The sequence below is a fragment of the Tursiops truncatus genome, chromosome 6 (assembly GCF_011762595.2).
Source record: "Tursiops truncatus isolate mTurTru1 chromosome 6, mTurTru1.mat.Y, whole genome shotgun sequence".
NCBI lineage: Eukaryota > Metazoa > Chordata > Mammalia > Artiodactyla > Delphinidae > Tursiops > Tursiops truncatus.
In genome coordinates this window covers 56,386,396-56,408,386 of record NC_047039.1, presented here as the reverse complement: position 1 = coordinate 56,408,386, position 21,991 = coordinate 56,386,396, and the positions used below count along the sequence as shown (strand labels likewise).

At 35.5% G+C, this 21,991-nt stretch overlaps 1 protein-coding gene across 1 annotated transcript in view; it reads right to left on the bottom strand.

Annotated features, from left to right (window-relative positions):
• The window catches only part of PTPRD (protein tyrosine phosphatase receptor type D), a 2,130,336-nt gene that overhangs the window by 1,136,512 nt on the left and 971,833 nt on the right, over positions 1–21,991 (bottom strand). The gene's annotated exons all lie outside the window — the stretch shown is intronic.

The following is a 21,991-nucleotide window of genomic DNA, read 5'->3' as shown; positions in this document are numbered from 1 at the left end:
AGAAACCTCTCCAAGGGGCTCCCATAACTGAGCGTGAGGTCTGCATTTCTGTGGTCCTCGAGTGGGAAACTGGCAGAAGAAGTGTAGGGGAAACTTCCAGGTTAAGGTGTGTGAATGCAAGCATGTACCGAGGGACACAGGACTTGAAAGATATTTGATGGTGCCAGGAAAGGATATGGCAATCAAGAATATTTGTGTAAGTTGAAGTCAAGACCTTCCTTCTTCAGGTAGCTTCCCAGATAAAAAATAACTAGCTCTCAGAAGCTTGCCCCTTTTCAAAATGCCTGCCGTTGACAGAAGATGTGGCCAGGGAAGGACGGACCATCTTTGGCAAAATATCTGGGAATCCCTGCCTGCAACTCAGGTGATTCTGAGAGGCACCCAGGGTTGAGAATCACTGACGTAAATCCATGTGGTGGACAGGGTCTCCGTGCTCTGGTTGGGTATCAGGCCTCTGTCTCTGAGCGGGGAGAGCCGAGTTCAGGACATTAGTCCACCAGAGTCCTCCTGGCTCTACATAATATCAAACGGCGAAAGCTCTCCAAGAGATCTCCATCTCAACGCTAAGACCCAGCTCCACTCAACGACCAGCAAGCTACAGTGCTGGACACCCTATGCCAAACAACTAGCAAGACAGAAACACAACCCCACACATTAACAGAGAGGCTGCCTAAAATCATAATAAGGTCACAGACACCCCAAGACACACCACCAGACGTGGTCATGCCCACCAGAAAGACAAGATCCAGCCTCATCCACCAGAACACAGGTACCAGTCCCCTCCACCAGGAAGCCTACACAACCCACTGAACAAACCTTACCCACTGGGGCAGAAACTGAAAACAACGGGAACTACGAACCTGCAACCTGTGAAAAGGAGACCCCAAACACAGTAAGTTAAACAAAATGAGAAGACAGAGAAACACACATCAGATGAAGGAGCAAAGTAAAACCCCACCAGGCCAAACAAATGAAGAGGAAATAGGCAGTTTACCTGAAAAAGAATTCAGAGGAATGATAGGAAAGATGATCTGAAATCCTGGAAATAGAATGGAGAAAATATAAGAAATGTTTCACAAGGAACTAGAAGAACTAGAGGGCAAACAAACAATGATGAACAACACAATAAATGAAATTAAAAATGCTCTAGAAGGAATCAATAGCAGAATAACTGAGGCAGAAGAATGGTTAAGTGACCTGGAAGACAGAATCGTGGAATTCACTGCTGCAGAACAGAATAAAGAAAAAAGAATTAAAAGAAACGAAAACAGCCTAAGAGACCTCTGGGACAACATTAAACACAACAACATTCGCATTATAGGGGTCCCAGAAGAGAAAGAGAAAAAGAAAGGGACTGAGAAAATATCTGAAGAGATTACAGTTGAAAATTTCCCTAATATGGGAAAGGAAATAGTCAATCAAGACCAGGAAGCGCAGAGAGTCCCATACAGGATAAATCCAAGGATAAACATGTCAAGACACCTATTAATCAAACTATTAAAAATTAAATACAAAGAAAAAATATTAAAAGCAACAAAGGAAAAGCAACAAATAACATACAAGGGAATTCACATAAGGTTAACAGATGATCTTTCAGCAGAAACTCTGCAAGCTAGAAGGTAGTGGCAGGACATATTTAAAGTGATGAAAGGGAAAAACCTACAACCAAGATTACTCTACACAGCAAGGATCTCATTCAGATTTAATGGAGAAATTAAAACCTTTACATACAAGCAAAAGCTAAGAGAATTCAGCACCACCAAACCAGCTTTATAACAAATGCTAAGGGAACTTCTCTAGGTGGGAAGCACAAGAGAAGAAAAGGACCTACAATAACAAACCACAAACAATTAAAAAAATAGTAAGAGGAACATACATATCCGATAACTACCTTAAATGTAAGTGGATTAAATGCTCCAACCAAAAGACATAGACTGGCTGAAAGGATATAAAAACAAGACCCGTATATATGCTGTTTACAAGAGACTCACTTCAGACCTAGGAACACATACAGATTGAAAATGAGGGGATGTAAAAAGATATTCCATGCAAATAGAAATCAAAAGAAAGCTGAAGTAGCAATTCCCATATCAGATAAAATAGACTTTAAAATAAAGATTATTATAAGAGACAAAGAAGGACACTACATTATGATCAAGGGATCGATCCAAGAAGAAGATATAACAATTATAAATATTTATGCACCCAAAACAGGAGCACCTCAATATATAAGGCAAATGCTAACAGCAATAAAAGGGGAAATCGATAGTAACAAAATCATAGTAGGACTTTAACAACCCACTTTCACCAATGGACAGATCAGCCAAAATGAAAATAAATAAGGAAACACAAGCTTTAAATGACACATTAAGCAAAATGGACTTAATTGATATTTATAGGACATTCTATCCCAAAACAACAGAATACACTTTCTTCTCAAATGCTCATGGAACATCCTCAAGGATAGATCATATCTTGGGTCACAAATCAAGCCTTGGTAAATTTAACAAAACTGAAATCATATCAAGTATCTTTTCCAACCACAAAGCTATGAGACTAGATATCAATTACAGGAAAAAAAAAAAACCTGTCAAAAATACAAATACATGGAGGCTAAACCATACATTACAAAATAACCAAAAGATCACTCTTGAAATCAAAGAGGAAATCAAAAAATACCTAGAAACAAATGACAATAAAAACACAACAACCCAAAAACCTATGGGATGCAGCAAAAGCAGTTCTAAGAGGGAAGTTTATAGCAATACAATCCTACAAGAAACAAGAAACAACTCAAAATAAACAATCTAACCTTACACTTAAAGCAATTAGAGAAAGAAGAACAAACCCCCCACCCAAAGTTAGCAGAAGGAAATAAATCATAAAGATCAGATCAGAAATAAATGAAAAAGAAATGAAGAAAACGATAGCAAAGATCAATAAAACTAAAAGGTGTTTCTTTGAGAAGATAAACAAAGTTGACAAACCATCAGCCAGACTCATCAAGAAAAAAAGGGAGAAGACTCAAATCAATAGAATTAGAAATGAAAAAGAAGTAACAACTGACACTGCAGAAATACACAGGATCATGAGAGATTACTACAAGCAACCCTATGCCAATAAAATGGACAACCTGGAAGAAATGGACAAATTCTTAGAAAAGCACAACCTTCCAAGATTGAACCAGGAAGAAATAGAAAATATAAACAGACCAATCACAAGCACTGAGATTGAGACTGTGATTAAAAAACTTCCAACAAACAAAAGCCCAGGACCAAATGGCTTCACAGGTGAATTCTATCAAACATGTAGAGAAGAGTTAACACCTATCCTTCTCAAATTCTTCCAAAATATAGCAGAGAGAGGAATACTTCCCAACTCATTCTACGAGGTCACCATCACCCTGATACCAAAACCAAAGATGTCACAAAGCAAGAAAACTACAGGCCAACATCACTGATGAACACAGATGCAAAAATTTTCAACAAAATACTAGCAAACAGAATCTAACAGCACATTAAAAGGAGCATACACCATGATCAAGTGGGGTTTATTCCAGGAATGCAAGGATTGTTCAATATATGCAAATCAATCAATGTGATAAATCATATTAACAAATTGAAGGAGAAAAACCATATAATCATCTCAACAGGTGCAGTAAAAGCTTTCAACAGAATTCAACACCGATTTATGATAAAAACCCTCCAGAAAGTAGGCAAGAGGGAACTTATGTCAATATAATAAAGGCCATATATGACAAACCCACAGCCAACATCGTTCTCAATGGTGAAAAACTGAAATCATTTCCTCTGAGATCAGGAATAAGACAAGGTTGTACACTTCCACCACTATTATTCAACATAGTTCTGGAAGTTTTAGCCAGAGCAATTAGAGAAGAAAAGGAAATAAAAGAAATCCAAATCGGAAAAGAAGAAGTAAAGATGTCACTGTTTGCAGATACCATACTATACACAGAGAATCCTAAAGATGCTACCAGAAAACTACTAGAGCTAATCAATGAATTTGGTAAAGTAGCAGGATACAAAATTAATGCACAGAAATCTCTTGCATTCCTATACACTAATGATGAAAAATCTGAGAGAGAAATTAAAGAAACACTCCCATTTACCACCACAACAAAAAGAATAAAATACCTAGGAATAAACCTACCTAAGGAGACAAAAGACCTCTATGCAGAAAATTATAAGACACTGATGAAAGAAATTAAAGATGACACAAACAGATGGAGAGATATAACATGTTCTTGGCTTGGAAGAATCAGTATTGTGAAAATGACTATACTGTCCAAAGCAATCTACAGACTCAACGCAATCCCTATTAAATTACCAATGGCATTTTTCACAGAACTAGAAGAAAAACAATTTCACAATTTGCATGGAAACACAAAAGACCCCGAATACCCAAAGCAATCTTGAGAAGGAAAAACGGAGCTGGAGGAAACAGACTCCCTGACTTCAGACTATACTACAAAGCTCCAGTAATCAAGACAGTAGGTACTGGCACAAAAGCAGAAGTATAGATCAATGGAACATGACAGAAAGCCTAGAGATAAACCCACACATATATGGTCACCTTATTTTTGATAAAGGAGGCAAGGATATACAATGGAGAAAAGACAGCCTCTTCACTAAGTGGTGCTGGGAAAACTGGACAGCTACATGTAAAAGAGTGAAATTAGAATACTCCCTAACACCATACACAAAAATAAACTCAAAATTGATTAAATGCCTATGTGTAAGGCCAGACACTATAAAACTCTTAGAGGAAAATATAGGCAGAACACTCTATGGCATAAATCACAGCCAGATCCTTTTTTGACTCACCTCCTAGAGAAATGTAAGTAAAAACAAACAAACAAAAAAATGGAACCCAATGAAACTTAAAAGCATTTGCACAGCAAAGGAAAGTATAAACAAGACAAAAAGACAACCCTCAGAATGGGAGAAAATATTTGCAAATGTAGCAAATGACAAAGGATTAATCTCTGAATTTTACAAGCAGCTCAATATCCAAAAAACAAACAACCTAATGCAAAAATGGGTAGAAGACTTAAACACACTTCTCCAAAGATGATATACAGATTGCCAACAAGCACATGAAAGGATGCTCAACATTTCTAATCATTAGAGAAATGCAAATCAAAACTACAATGAGGTATCACCTCACACCAGTCAGAATGGCCATCATCAAAATATCTACAAACAATAAATGCTGGAGAGGGTGTGGAGAAAAAGGAACCCTCTTGCACTGTCGGTGGGAATGTAAATTGATACGGCCACTATGGAGAACAGTATGGAGGTTCCTTAAGAAAACTAAAACTAGAACTACCATACGACCCAGCAATCCCACTACTGGGCATACACCTTGAGAAAACCATAATTTAAAAAGAGTCATGTACCACATGTTCATTGTAGCTCTATTTACAATAGCCAGGACATGGAAACAACGTAAGTGTCCATTGACAGATGAATGGATAAAGAAGATGTGGCACATATATACAATGGAATATCACTCAGCCATAAAAAGAAACAAAATTGAGTTATTTGTAGTGAGTTTGATGGACCTAGAGACTATCAAACAGAGTGAAGTAAATCAGAAAGGGAAAAACAAATACTGTATGCTAACACATATATATGGAATCTAAAAAAAAAAAAAAAGGTTCTGAAGAACCTAGAGGCAGGACAGGAATAAAGATGCAGACATAGAGAATGGACTTGAGGACACGGGGAGGGTGAAGGGTAAGCTGGGACGAAGTGAGAGAGTGGCATGGATATATGGACATACATACACTACAAATGTAAAATAGATAGCTAGTGGGAAGCAGCTGTATAGCACAGGGAGATCAGCTCGGTGCTTTGTGACCACGTAGAGGGGTGGGATAGGGAGGGTGGGAGGGAGACGCAAGAGGGGAGGAGATATGGGGATATATGTATATGTATCGCTGATTCACTTCGTTTTAAAGCAGAAACTAACATACCAATGTAAAGCAATTATACTCCAATAAAGATGTTAAAAAAAGTTTAGTGATAGAGCATTGATGCCTGGAAAGGGAAATGTGAGAATTTTCCGAGTTGTTGGGAATAGCCTATGATTTGACAGGGATGTGAAATATGCAGGTATACACATTTGACAAAACTCATCAAACTGTGCACTTAAGATATATGAAGATTTCACTGTATGTACATTATTCTTAAATATAAAAAACATGAAAACTTATATAACAATATGTATAAACCAAACAAAGATGTGCTCTGCAGTAAGACAATATCCTGAATCTTAGATTTTTCTTTGCATCTCCAACTCTCATTTCTCATTTCAACTGCAATTATATTTAACGGTATCTTTGTGTTTTTCCTAAGGAAGGTGGTATAGCTTTAGAAAAAAAATTGATATGGATTGTAATAGAATCTCTACTTCCAATTCGTGATAGGTCAGGGATTCCAAATTTAGTGAATTTCTAGACTTTCTTTAAAATGGCTCATTTTAGGATTTCAAATAATACAGATTTCATACTTTTGAGAGCAACCCTTTTTTTATCCAACCCACACTCAGCAGCCCCATTTCCCTTCCCTAGCCCATAAAGCACTACACAGCAACAATGGACAATAGAGGTAGTAAATTGTAATGCCCCCAGAGAGTATCAGTTTTGGTAAAATACACATAGTGTTAGCCACCTGAATGGCTATAGTTTTGCACTGAGACCTGTATATTAGCACTGAATAGAGCCTCAAGTTAGTATTCTTTATGTATCTAATCTGATGGCATTTCAGGTAGCTAGGGTGAAGTGAAGAGGATGATTTCTAATGGTAAACAACCTGACCTTTAATAAGCTTTATAAAATTACAACGGAAGAAACACTAAATCCTTAATTGCAAAATTTTATAAAGCTGACAAATTGAGGTCAAAACCCTACAACCTTTAGAAGTACAAATATTAAACTAAAGGTCTCTAATTATTCAGTAAAGCTAGTATAGTTCCAGTTTTCCAATGATGGTGTTAGGTACACTTTTTATGTCAGTTGCCATTTTCCAAGTTTAGTTATATCAAGTAAAACCTCCAAATCTCTAAAATTGTGTTACTCCAAACAATGAGTTTTTTCCATCAAATGCTCAGAAATATTGAATATCAAGTTTACTTAGTTCTCCTTTATAATTTAGCTCTATTTATGAAGTGAATTGGGCCAATTTGTAGTACAGCTTCCTTAATTGACGTGCAAATACTTCCTTGTCTGTAGTGAATGTACCAGAAACCTGCTGTAACTAATGACCTAAGAACATCCTGAGGTTTATCTATTAATTTTCAGATGTTACTCCCTGAGCTCAAGGTTAGTGCTTGAGAAGGCTCTAGAGAGTCCTGCATTTTAATGGAGCAAAATCACATGGTGACATGGATTCTTTTCAAAGGTGAATGCTTCATTCGGCAGTTTGCTTCGCTTCCTAATACAATTGAAAAGTTATTTGCTGACAGTAAACCAGTGGCAGGTGTGCTTTCATGTTGACAGCTGCAGTTCTGACATGGATCACAGACAAGCTCTGCTGGAAGTGCTAGAACATCTGGAGCATTTGGCCCAATTTCAAAAGCCAATTTGAGGGGACTGTCTTCTTCCATTTCAGAGTACAGAAGAAGTTCTGGACTCTGGAGCCAAATTTGCACTGAGGTAGTACAACAACTCATTATATTTCTCATTTATTAAATATGAGGGCAAAAGGCCACAAAGCATACCAACACTTCTAATGTCTGGGAAGATGGTTTGTAAAATAGGTCATTACAATCCTTTGCTTAGGATTTCCTTTGATAACCTGAAAGCACTTAATTGATAGAAAAAGAACTAATACTGAATCCCCAGAAATTAGTGAGCAGTTGTGACACTGATTTGCACATAGAAAACATTTCATACTTATTGAATGAGTGAATGAATTAGGCTTATTATTTTTCTAACTATTACGAATAATATTCATTGCTAACACATTAAATACCGTTCTGCTAAGATTACACAAAACAATTAATGTCACTTAATTTCTCAAAACATACTGCTATGTACTAGCAAATGACATCATTCCCATTTAACAGATGAGGTTACTCAAACTCAAAGAATTAGACAATTGACCAAGCCCCCTTATAGTAAGTAGGAAACTGAGATTCTTTCCCAGATTGGGATTGCAAAGACCACGCTCCTTCTACTGTGTTTTCATGCTTCTGAGTACATTATGGATACTCTTAGTTTGCAGGATTTATGATGTTAGTGAGGAGAGCATACAATTTTTCTTTACTATCAAGTAATTCCAAATATGCCAGACCATATTGTGGACACTAAGGAAAACCCTACCAAAATATTTATGGTATGAACCCTTAGTACATGGGAAATTTAGAAGAATCAGGCAAAGTAGCTCAAAATTCAATAATTATGTCTAGACTAAACAACCAAGTAAGGCCCACAACTTCTCAGTATCTATCAATTACTTAACTGATGATTACTGGCCCCTATGGGAAGGAGGAAGGAAAGTTGACAGCTGTAGGCACATGCCCTCCATCAACAGAGTTTATATATGAGCATTCTGTCTGCTCCTGATTCTGTGGCTTTATAGGGAATGAAATAGACACTGATGGGAACATGGAGTCTAAGGATAATACCATTTTTGAAAAGTCTATTATGGACTGGGTAGAAAAGCTAAATTCAAACTTCACCTTCCACTTTTTCGTATGACAGTATTTCAAGGGATAAGTGGGCAAGAATCCAAAAATATTAATTGCAAACTCCATCACTGTGCTCATGTGGGTGTACGAAAGACAGGAAATGCTACCAAGTAATTTATCTTCAATGTTGTGTCAACAAGGACATGACTTATAGTCCACATGCCAGAGAATGTCTATTCAAATGATATTTGAGCATTTTATGGATGAGTGTGTGGCTAATGGATAGAGACTAATATATTCTCCTGCACCAACATTATTGAGGCCAGAGTATTTACTTACTAGTACACACTGTGACAAATGGTTTTATTTTAGTTTTTTTCTTTGATTTGAATCATTCATTTCTTCCATTATATTGGGAGCTATTCAGGAAAAAAAATCTTGATGTGATTTTTTTAGGGGGAGGCATGTCAAGCAAATAGTGTAGACTTAAATATCTTTAAAGAAATGTGCTCTGGCACCACTCAAGAGAAAATGAACAATCATACCCACTCTGGCACCTGAAAATGTTGGTCGATGTTTGGCACCTGAAGAAATTACCCATGAAATGAACATTTGGGGCTTGACTCATTAGAATTCAGCTCCTGTGTCTTCAAATGAATAACAATCTCTACACAGATACTTAGAAAGAGAGATAAAAAGGAATGCAGAGGAAATGACAACACTTCTTAACTATGCAGGAAACTTAGATTTAATGGAATTTGTTCCCTAACACACACAGTATGAAGGTATGATTATTAGGTTCACAAGGTCATAAATTTCAAGCCAAGAAAAACTATGTATATTCAATTATTCAAGGAAATAGAGCCAATCAGAAAAAATATGAATTTTAATGTTAACTGCCTTGCTTTTAGCTCTGTATTTTCTGTATTATACAAGTTTTATTCTATATCTATAACCCAGTCAAACACGGGTTGGAATTTTTAGTATTTATATAAAGAGGAACATAATTCCATATACTCAGAAAATTTAGACTCAATTTTTAAATTAGTTTAAAGACAAATGTGACATAGTGACATATTTCACAGTTTCAAGTGTATTTTAGGAGAAGAGTATATTTTACACTGCCAACGTGTATTTTTCATAAATATATTGTGTTTTTCTTTTGTAGAATATTCTATATGTGGCATTACTAATTTCTTATGCTTCTAGAAAAATTTCAAATATAATAAAATGTTTTATTAGGGCAGATATATGGTCATATTCTCAGCATCATTTAACTATGTAAACCTATATTTTCCCCATACTCATTGACCCAGCTGACCTTCTGAATAGCATCACATATTATTGACTGGGTTCACTAAGATGAGGGAGAAAATTGATGGTCATAGAGTTGGACAAAATTAACAACCCCATATTGTAATCCTTTGAATTTGGTTTCATTGTAATATAGTCCTATCAACTCTAACATATACATAAACACACACACACACACACACACACACACATAATTATATAATATTTCATATATTATCTACAGCTATAGATTAACAACACTGTGGGATGGAAAGCATCTTTTACCAACTGATTTCTTCCTGTTTGCTTTCTATTTTAGAAACAGGCTAAATTCAATGTCTTGTGGACCTAACATACATAATTTTGGAACTGTGTTTTGCATTCAAGTAAGTTACAAAATACATCTCAAATTCATGTGTTCTCATGTATACAGATGAAAGTAGAGAAAATATTAGCTACTAAATGACATTTTTCATTACAATGCAAGAGAAGAGACTAAACTTGAATCTAACTGCCTTACAATATGTAACATTAATTTAATAAAGATATTAAAAAGAAATGCAAAAACTAACAAATGTCTGCAAAAGTTTAAAAGATTGTCCTCCTCTGGAAGTTTACATATAGAAAAATAAATGAATAGGAATTCTGCTCCTATTACATTTATTCTTTTTATCCTAAATTATTCCTTTATATGGCCTTATATTGTACTTATTACTGTTCATAACAATTGTCAGTAGACTGTAAACTTCCTAGAGGGCTGGAAATTGTGTTTCACTCTTTGAATCTAACTTGCCCCCGATTTTCTTGCCCAGTGACTTGCCACACTGTAAATAATCAGTATTTTAAAATAACTTATTGTTGTTAGGTCCACTCCCGATGAATGAAAGGTTTAAAGTTTATAGCTTTGTCTTTATTTCTCTGAGAAGTAACAAAACCTGAAACCCTCATATCTTAGATGGTCGGGCTAACAGATTAGGTAATTTACTTAAATTCTTTGGGATTCAGTGCCTTAGTCACAAATTCTGATTGACTGACTTTGATGAGTAGAAAACAAATGTCCACAAATAAAAAAAGAGTATTCTTCCAGCACACTGTCTGGCCCTCACTGCCATTCAATAAATGGTCACTAATTTTTCCACACTACTTGAAAAAAAATGGCATTTTCATAAAGAACAAGCATATGACATGATACTTAAGAGTAAAAGAGAGGGCTTCCCTGGTGGCGCAGTGGTTGAGAGTCCGCCTGCCGATGCAGGGGACACGGGTTCGTGCCCCGGTCTGGGAAGATCCCACATGCCGCAGAGCGGCTGGGCCCGTGAGCCATGGCCGCTGGGCTTGCGCGTCCTGAGCCTGTGCTCCGCAACGGGAGAGGCCACAAGAGTGAGAGGCCCGCGTACCGCAAAAAAAAAAAAAAAAAAAAAAAAAAAAGAGTAAAAGAGAATACCCTCCCCCTATTTTCAGAACAAAACTGGGAAATGTAGATGGGGAAATGTACTTAGCTTAAGCCTTAAGTAAAATAGAGTCTTCGGTTGCTTTCAAAAGAGGGAGGCTATTAATTATACAATATCTGTGTTGATAACACCTCTTTATCTTCAGAAGCACTGCAATGTTCTTCTCATTGCTTCACACACACCATCCACTTTTGGTTTTCTCCCTTCTCAGTCTCATTTTTTTTTTTTCTTTTTTGGTTCCCTCTCTTCTCAAACTGTTAATGTTTGAATGCTCTAAGGCTCAGTCTTAGATATTTTTCTCTATGCACACACAGTACTTTAAAGATTTTCTCTCATCTTATGGCTTTAAATACCATCCTTATGCCACCAACATCCACATTTTTATCTTCTGCACTGACATGTCTTTCAAACCAGAGCCTCATATACTCAAATGGTTACTCGATACTACAATTAAACAAAAATGAAAGGAGTTCATCACCACCAGACCTTCCTTACAAGACATGCTAAAGGGTGCTAATTAACATCATAAAATATATGAATGTGGAAAATTCCTTGCTAAAGTTAAATATAAAGTAAAAATCAGATTGTCTAATATTGTACTGGTGGTACATAAATCACTTACAACTCTGTTAAAAAAAGGTAGAAAAATGTATTAAAAACAACTGTAACGATAATAATTTGTTATTTGATACACACTATAAAAAGATGTAAACTGTAACTTAAAAGGTGAGGGAGTGAGAAGTAAAAGGATAAAGTTTCTATGCGCTTTCAAAATTAAGTTGTAATCAGATTAAAATAGAATGTTATATTTTATGTAAGCCTCATGTTAACCACAACAGAAAAAACCCAAAAATGAACAAACAAACAAAAACTATGGTAGAACTCAGACCAAACTGGTTTGAAACCCAGCCCCAACTCTTTTTAGCTGTATGATGTTGGACGAGTTATTTAACTTCTCTGCACCGTAGTTCTCTAACATAAAATGAGAATAACAAAAGTCCTTCTCTGATAGAATTGTTGTAGGAATTAAGAGAGATGATGTTTATAAATGTTCAGCACAATCCCTGTCACTTAAGTACTGAATATATTTTTTTTTTATCATCATCATCATCATTCTCTCAGTCACATCTAGGCAAGCACATATAATAATCAGGAGCCAGACTTGAGGCAGTGCATGTGGTTATCTGGTTCAAAGGGGTTTATGTGGCCCCACCCACCAGCAGTAGGTAAGGGTACACTAGCCCACTGGGGGCAGAAACATGCTGCTGCCCCCAAGCCCCTGCCCTGGCTATTAAAAAAAAAAAAAAAAAAAAAAAAACTATGGTAAATACACAAGAGATTATGTGTAAAGAGTCATAAAAACGATTATGATAAAGAAGTAAAACCATACTACCACATGAAGTCCTCAAATCACAAAGGAGGATAACAAGAGAAAAAGCAAGGTACAAAGGATCTACAAAACAGTCAGAAAACAACTGACAAAATGGCTACAGGAAGTATTTACCTATCAGTAATTCTTTAAATGTAAATGGATTAAATTCTAAAGTCAAAAGACACAGAATGAATGGATTAAAAAAAACACAATAAAACAGAAAACAAGATCCAATAATATGCTGCAGGTAAGAGTCTCACTTTAGCATTAAGGTTAAGAACACACATAGTGTAAGAGTGAAAAGATGGAAAAATATATCCCAAGCAAATGGTTACCAAAAAAAAAAAAAAAAAAAAAAAAAGAAAGAAAGCAGGGGTACCTATACTTATATAAGACAAAATAGACTTTAAGCTAAGAAAGGTCACAAGAGACAAAAGATGGTCATTTTATAATCATAAAGGGGTCAATTCATCAGGAACACATAGCAGTTATAAATGTCAGTGCACCCAACATAAGAGCACCTAATTATTAACAGCAAATACTAATGGAACTAAAAGGAGAAATAAACAGCAATAGAATAGTTGGGTACTTTAATACTCCGCATTCAATAATGAATAGATCATCCAGAGAATCAAAAAGGAAACAGCAGATTTGAACAACACTACAGAACATAGAAACCTAATAGGTAAATATAGAATATTCCATCCAACAGCAACAGAATACACTTTCCAAGGACACATGGAACAAGGATAGATCATATGTTAGGCCACAAGATAAGTCTAAAACACTTCATGAAGATAAAAATTATAGCAAGTATCTTTTCTGACCACAATAGTATGAAATTAGAAATAAATAACAGAAGGAAAGCTGTAAAATTGACAAATATGTAGACATTAAACAACACATTCCTGAACAACCAATGGACCAGAAAAAATTCAAAAGGAAAATTTAAAAATATATTGAGACAAACTAAAATGAAAATACAACACACTAACACTTATGGAATGCAGCAAAATGTGTTCTTAGAGGAAAGTTTATAGCAATAAGTATACACATCAAGAAAAAAAAATCTCAAATGCTCAAGGATTGAGGAAAAACAACAAACTAACGCTAAAGTCAGTGGAAGGAAGGAAATAATAAAGATTAGAGCAGAAATGAATGAAATAGAGATAGGAAAACAATAGAAAAAAATTAACAAAATCAATAGCTGGTTCCTTGAAAAAATAAAGAAAATGGACAAACCATTAGCTAGACTACCCAAGAAAAAAGAAGAGATGATGCAAATAAAAAAATGAAAGAGGAGACATCACAATTGATACCACAGAAAAACAAAGAATCATAAGACATAACTACAAACAATTATACATCAAGAAATAGGATAATCTAAAAGAAATGAATAAATGCCTAGAAACATACAACTACCAAGACTGAATCATAAAGAAATAAAAAATCTATAAACAGACCAATAATGACTAAGGAGATATAAGCAGTAATTAAAAACTTCCCCAAAACAATAAAAGGCTCAGAATCAGATCTTTTTGCTAGCAAATTCTACTAAATATTTAAAGTAGAATTCAGGCTAATCCTTCTCAATGTCTTTCAATAAATTTGAAAGGAGGGAAACACTCCCAAATTCATTTAAGAAGCCAGAATTCCTGACACCACAACCAGAGAAGAACACTATAAAGAAAGAAAACTAGGGCTTCCCTGGTGGCGCAGTGGTTGAGAGTCCGCCTGCCGATGCAGGGGACATGGGTTCGAGCCCCAGTCCGGGAAGATCCCACATGCCACGGAGCGGCTGGGCCCGTGAGCCATGGCTGCTGAGCCCGCGCGTCCGGAGAACGGGAACAAGATAAGGGTGCCCACTCTCACCACTCCTATTAGTACATGAAGTTCTAGCAAAAGAAGTAAAATTGTCTCTGTTTGCAGATGATATGACTTACAGAAAACTCTAAAGAACCCACCCAAAACTCTTAAAGCTAATGAATGAATTCAATAAAGTAGTAAGATACAAAATCAACATACAGAAATCAGTTGCATTTCTATACACTAACAAGGAGCTATTTGGAAAAAAGAAATGAAAAAAAAAATCCCATTCACAATAGCATCAAAAATAATACAATTACTAGGAATAAATTTAACCAAGGAGGTAAAAGATCTGTACATTGAAAATTATAAGACACTGATGAAAGAAATGGAAGAAGACATACACACACAAAATGGAAAGATATCCTATGTTCATGGCTTGTAAGAAGTAATATTGTTAAAATGTAATAGCCAAATCAATTTTAAGAAAGACTAACAAAGCTAAAGGCATCACACTTCCTGATTTTAAACTATAAATACCAAGCTGTAGTAATCAAAACACAGTATTGGCATAAAAGCAGACACATATTTCAACTGAACAGAAGGGCCCAGAAATAAACCCATACATATATGATCAACTAATATTTGACAAGGGGGCCAAGAATATTCAATGGGGAAAATACAGTCTCTTCAATAATTGGTGTTTGGAAAACTGGATATTCACATGCAAAAGACTGAAAGTGGATGCCTATTTTTCACCATTCACAAAACTAACTTGAAATGAATTAAAAACTTAAATGTAAGACCTGAAAACATAAAACTCTTAGAAGAAAACATCACAGTAAAACATTAACAAAATGAAAAGGCAACTTGCAGAACGGGAGAAAATATTTGCAAACAATATGTCTTCTAAAGGGTTAATATCCAAAATATATAAGAAACCCTAAGCTAAGTAGTAAATAAAACAAATAATCTGACTTTAAATTGGGCAAAAGAATGGAACAGACTTTCTTCCCAAAGAACAAAAGAAGATATACAAACGGCCAACAGGTACATAAAGAAGTCTTTATCATTACTAATCATTAGGGAAATGTAAATCAAAATTACAATGAGCTATTACCTCACACCTGTTAGAATGGGTATCATTAAAAAGATAAGTGATAAGTGCTGGTGAAGATGTGGAGAAAAAGGATTACTTGTGCACTGTTGGTCATAAATTGTTACAGCCACTATGGAAAACAGTATGGAGGTTACTCAAAAAAATAGACCTGCCATACGCTCCAGTAATCCCACTTCTGAGATATACCTGAAGGAAATGAAATTACTATTTCGAAGAGATTTCTGCACATCCATGTTTATTGCAGCACTATTTACAATAGCCAAGACATGGAAACAACCTAATTAGGCATCAAAGAAGGAGTGGATAAAGAAAATATACATATATGAATATCATTCAACCATATAAAAGAAGGTAATCTTGCCATTTGCAACAACATGGATAAACTTGAGGGCATTATGCTAAGTGAAGTAAGTCAGAAAGAGAAAGGCAAATACCATGTGATCTCACTTATATGTATTTCAAAAAAACAAAACAAAACATTCAAAATCAAGCTTATAGATACAGAGAACAGACTGGTGGTTGTCAGAGGTGGGGGGTGAGGAGTAAGCAGATGGGTAAAGGTGGTCAAAAGGTGCACATTTCCAGTTATAAAATAAATGGGTATGTAATGTACAGCATGGTTAATAGAGTTAATACCGATAGTACCGTATTGCATATTTGAAAGATGCTAAGAGAATAAATCTAAAAGTTTTCACCACACACACATCTTTTGTAAGTGTGTTTGTTGATGGATGTTAACTAGGCTTATTGTGGTGATCATTTAATACTATATACAAATATCAAGGTGTTATGTTGTACACCTGAAAGTATTATGCCAATTATATCTCAATAAAAAAATGGAACAAGTAGTACTTACTTAATAAAAATTTAACTGAATGATATCCAGTTTTCAAATTGCCTAGTTCTTGTTTTTCCTGTTTTCTATTAACTATCTCAATCTCATTAAAAATTTTAATAATGAGAAAGATAATAGTCAAACATTTAATATGTATTAGTAATATTAGTAAATTAATTAATAAGCTGGAAAGATTTGTCTAAATTGATAACTGTAAAATAAGATATTTTGTTAATTTCCATCACTCTTTGCCATTCTAAATATACATTTTTAAATCCACTAAACTCGGCGTGGGCTTCTCATTGCGGTGGCTTCTCCTGTTGCAGAGCATGGGCTCTAGGCACACGGGCTTCAGTGGTTGTGGCACGCGGGCTCAGTAGTTGTGGCTTGTGGGCTCTAGAGTGCAGGCTCACTAGTTGTGGTGCACGGGCTTAGTTGTTCTGCAGCACATGGGATCTTCCTGGACCAGGGCTTGAACCCATGTCCCCTGCATTGGCAGGCAGATTCTTAACAATTGTGCCACAAGGCAAGCCCCTAAATATTTATTTATTTATTTATTTTGGCCACACGGCTTGTGGGATCTTAGTTTCCTGACCAGGGATTGAACCTGGGCCCCAGCAGTGAAAGCACCAAGTCCTAACCACTGAACCACCAGGGAATTCCTTGCAGTCTTTTAAATTTACAATTTTGAAGACTATGTAGAAATGGATAACATTTCTTAAGTGTAAAAATGTTTATTAAATTTAAATTAGGAAGAAATGCATGTTTTAAATGCATTTAAATCTGCATATGAATCAGTACAAGGACTGGATAGAAAAACATGAAATTCTGTTTATCTTGATACTTCAGAATCTGCAACCTAGGATGATGGATTTAATAATAATACTATTCTTTTTTTGTTGTTCTCTTTTTTCTTGTATTTTTTAAACGTGTTCTCCATATTGCCAAGCTATCTTTAGAAGGATATGCAAATACTTTTGGATATAAGAAATAAAAAGAAAATGCTTCAAATATCCAGAGATGTCAAGAGCAAACTATAGGTCTCTTTTTTTCTTTTAAATCACTTTTTATATTTTTTCTACCATAACATAGTCCGAGAATTGTACATATTATTCATCTTTTTGTGCAATTATGACAACAATCAAATGTCCTTGCTGAAAACAAAACAGGAGATTAAACTTTGGCCCTGCTTCCTGGGATTTTGAAAACCCTACGTGTGAGAACTGTCAAGGACAGAATGAAGAGAAATGAGGTAAATGAAAATGACCAAATAACCCTCCCTAAACCCCTTTGTTGATGGTGTCATCTATAGTAGGAAGTCGGTAATTTCATTTTTCAGCCCTCTGATAGGCCAGAGATGTCAGGTGGATTTAAAAATACGCTATGATAGATACAGAATGAATCATTTATTGGTGGCATCCTCATCTGTGACAACTCAAATGCTAGGCTGCTAGGGATTTTTTTTTCTCTATAGATTTTTTTCTTCCCCAGTGATTTTATCTTCGGATATTTTTTCTTGTCCAGTAGTTATCTGAAATAATCATAATCTACTAATAGTTACATTTATGAATGGACAACACAAGTCACACTACTTTTGTATTTAGAGACTGTTGCTTATTTATATGAATCCCTGAATTCAAAGAGATAAAAATAATTTGCACATGTTACCTTTACAAACACAGTGATACATATGAAGGTAAATTATAGTAACACAACCATAAGGAGTTGTTTGTTTAATGTACAGTGAGGTTAAATTAGTTACTCAAAATACAGCAATTAACAATGATGTCATGGATAAAATATTTTATCTCATGGAGTTTTTCCCATTCTCTTAAATCTATGCTTCTTGATTATAAAATTCAGCCCCTTAGAGAGTATATACTGGTTTGCCTAGGAAATCAGAATAAACATGGTGATTCTTTCTGGAAATTGATTTTACATAATGATGAATAAACATTTTATGTTAAACAAAATCTGGGTATTTTATGACAAAGAATACAAGTTTATCAGGGGTTTAAAAACTAAACACTAGAGAATATAAAATTATCAAAGTTTTAGAAGATTAAACACCATATTTAAAGAAAGTTTGCATTTGTGGTGGGTCATTATTAATTATATTCTGTAGATTGTCCCTTGTAGGTCAAGTTTTTGGGTAGGGAAACATTTTGCCATTTGTGGAAAATGTTGAGAACTACTTCTGGAGGGTATCTTATTTCCTTGTCATGGGGAAAAAAAAAAAACAGATTATGTCCAACTACTTGCTAGGTTTATGTACACTGACTCTTAACACCATCTGTTTCCCAGACACACAGTCTAGCAAACACACAAAATACTTATGCCCGTTATTACAGAGACAAATACAAGAACAGTAAGGACACCAGCTTTACCCTCAGAAAGTGTAAAGTCCAGTACAGAGATCACCAAGTAAATGTAAAACCATAAAGTAATCAATCTAATAGAAATATGGTCAAAGCTCAATGGGAAAATGAAAGATCAATGGGTTACCTAAGGACTCATCAACAACTTCACAGAGAAAGTTGTGAAACTTGAAAGAATGAAGCAAGAGTAGCTCCATTTCAGTCAAACATGCATGAGCCAGTCAGGTATAAGTGAGGCTTATAAGGAAGACAGATGGGGGGAGGGTTGCTCCTGGGGGTGTAATTGTGTTTTTGAGAGAACAGCATGGGCGAAATCAAACACTTGAAAGCAAATGGCATATGCATGCATTGTAGATGGGAACAGAGCTGTGTAACTTAGTGAAAAACCAAATTTTTATTCTGTATATGTTAAAATTATTCTACTGAAAACATGAAGTCACTAAGGAATCTTGAGAAAGGATGTAAACATAAACAATAATAACTGCTTACTTAGCAAGCAATCACCTACTTAATTTGATTGTTGTAACCCTGGAGACTTTTCACTCTGAAGCAGACCCATAGTTTACCTATTTTGTCCTCAGGGAAAATAAAAATATTCATCCAGGAAGAATGCAGTATATCAACAAAGCATAAAAAGTATAACAGATACCACTAGATGCCTGGCCAAGAACCATCCTTCCTTTCCTTCTTCTTAAGGGAACATGATTTTTTTTAAGTTCTTTCCTTCTCTGCACAGCCCTGAGCTTCTGTGAAAGTGTACACATTTTCAGATGTAGAGCGTAAACATAATTGGTTTAAGCCAATAGGAATTGGTCCTTTTAGGCTGGGGCATATGACATGTTTGATCAATGAGATGTGAAGGGATATTTGCTGGCAGTAGGCAGTCAGGTGGGACTTATCAAAATAGCTTCCTTAATCATAAAAGACGAACAAAGAAGGTGAAGTCCCTCTTCTTCTACTGGGTATCTTGGGTCTGGGTGGGAAACCTGAGATTATGGTAGACATCTTTCAATACTGAGGGGAGCTGGGCAAGGACAAGCCTACGACTGGAGACAGAGTACAAAGATGGAAAGAACCTAGGCCCTTGATGATGTGAGTCACTAAATTAATTATTCATGGAACTATACAACTGCTCAACTTCTTGTATAGTACAATGATAAACTTTTTTTAGAGTTTAAGCAAGTTTGTTTTCTATTACTTGTGGCCTAAAGCATCCCAACTGATATAATAAGATTAAATGTAAAGCTTGAAGGGATTCAAAATTCACAGTGCACATCCTCCTTGTTTGATATTTGAACAAAAGCAGGATCTGAGAAAATAATTGACTTGTGTGAGGTCAAACATAAGGCAAAGTCAGGATTCCTAAGTTTCACAAATACTTTGCTAACTCATATTTTATAAATTTTAGTTTTATTTCAAATATAACTCTCTTTTATACTCTTGTATAAAGTCATCCAGCAGTATATAGTGTGTGATAAGCAAATGCTTGGGAAATACTGATGAATACCTGACTGAGAGTATGAGTCCTTATTTTCAGCTTTGCCTGCTAGTTTGGGTTTTTTTGTTATTTTTTGTTTTTGTTTTTGTTTTTGCGGTACGCGGGCCTCTCCCTGCTGTGGCCTCTCCCGTTGCAGAGCACAGGCTCCGGACGCGCAGGCTCAGCGGCCATGGCTCACGGGCCAGCCGCTCCGTGGCATGTGGGATATTCCCGGACCGGGGCACCAATCCGTGTCCCCTGCATCGGCAGGTGGACTCTCACCCACTGCGCCACCAGGGAAGCCCCTGCCTGATAGTTTTGATATCAGTCATCCAATTATGACAGTGAGGATAATACATGCTACTTACATAAAACTTACTGAATCATACCTCTATTGAGCTATAGATGTTTCTACTTGCTGTGCCCTAAGACATTATGCACACTTTCTTTACCATCATCAGATGCTATGTTCCTTACACACTAATAACAACTTATCGTGAAGCAGCTCTTAAATTTCCTCTGATGGGAAACTAAAGTTTTGATGGAGTAACAAGGAGATATATAGCATAGAGAACTTCTTAGGTGATGACCCTTTTGTATCTGGGGGATGATCTTAATCCCTTCTGTAAACTCTCAGAAACTGTACACTTCCTGCAGGCTCTGTCCATTGCCTACTAGTTTTCCAACAGTAGCACAATGTCTATTTCATACAGATGCTCAATGTGTTTTGTTGAATTAATGACGGTGTGGGTAGTAGAAACTGGTTATCTACAACAGAGATAAGCAAACAAAAGAGAGAAAAGGCAAGAACACTGTGGAAAGTCAGTTGAGAAAATTGATTTTACCAACTTTCTCATTTTGTTAGGAACCAAGTTTAAAGTAAATCCTCTTTTATAATTCTTATTCTGCCTTGCCTTCATCTTCATTAAAAAAAATAAAGCTTAATCTATCTAAAGTCACATAATGCCCTAGTAATTTTTGGAATATGTTAGTATAATGAAATTGAAACCATTAATTAAATGACACAATAATTGCTACAGAGCAGAGAAAAAATGCATTTAAAGGAAGAAACTGGTTCACAAGATAAAGATTACTTTTAAAAACACATTTGAGTTTCAAGTTCAAAAAAAGGCAGTCGCCAAAGATTGGTATCAAGAGACAACAGTAGCAGTTTATTAATAATCTGTCATGTAAAGCTGACATATTAAAAGCTGAATTCTGCTCAGCTTTACAATGAAATCCCATCCATTTTATCACTACCAGAATTAAATATGTTCTGTTGAAAGGCTTTAGTAAGCTTAAATATCCTTTAAAGCTCTTTTTTTTTCAATGCATTTAACTGCTTTTCCTACCACCTCATTATCAACAAGACAAATCAACAAAAATCTAATCTTGATTCTCCTAGATATCCATGGTATATCAAACATGTAGCAAGATAACACATTTTATAGAGGTTGATAAGTTTGCCTTTAGACAAATTGAAGTCTTAGCAACTAAATAACTTGTTTCTGACATGTTGGGAGCAGGAAGAAGGCTAGATACAGTGTAGAAATAACAAAGTATTAAAATTTAAACCGAGGGGGATTCACATATGGATAATTTAT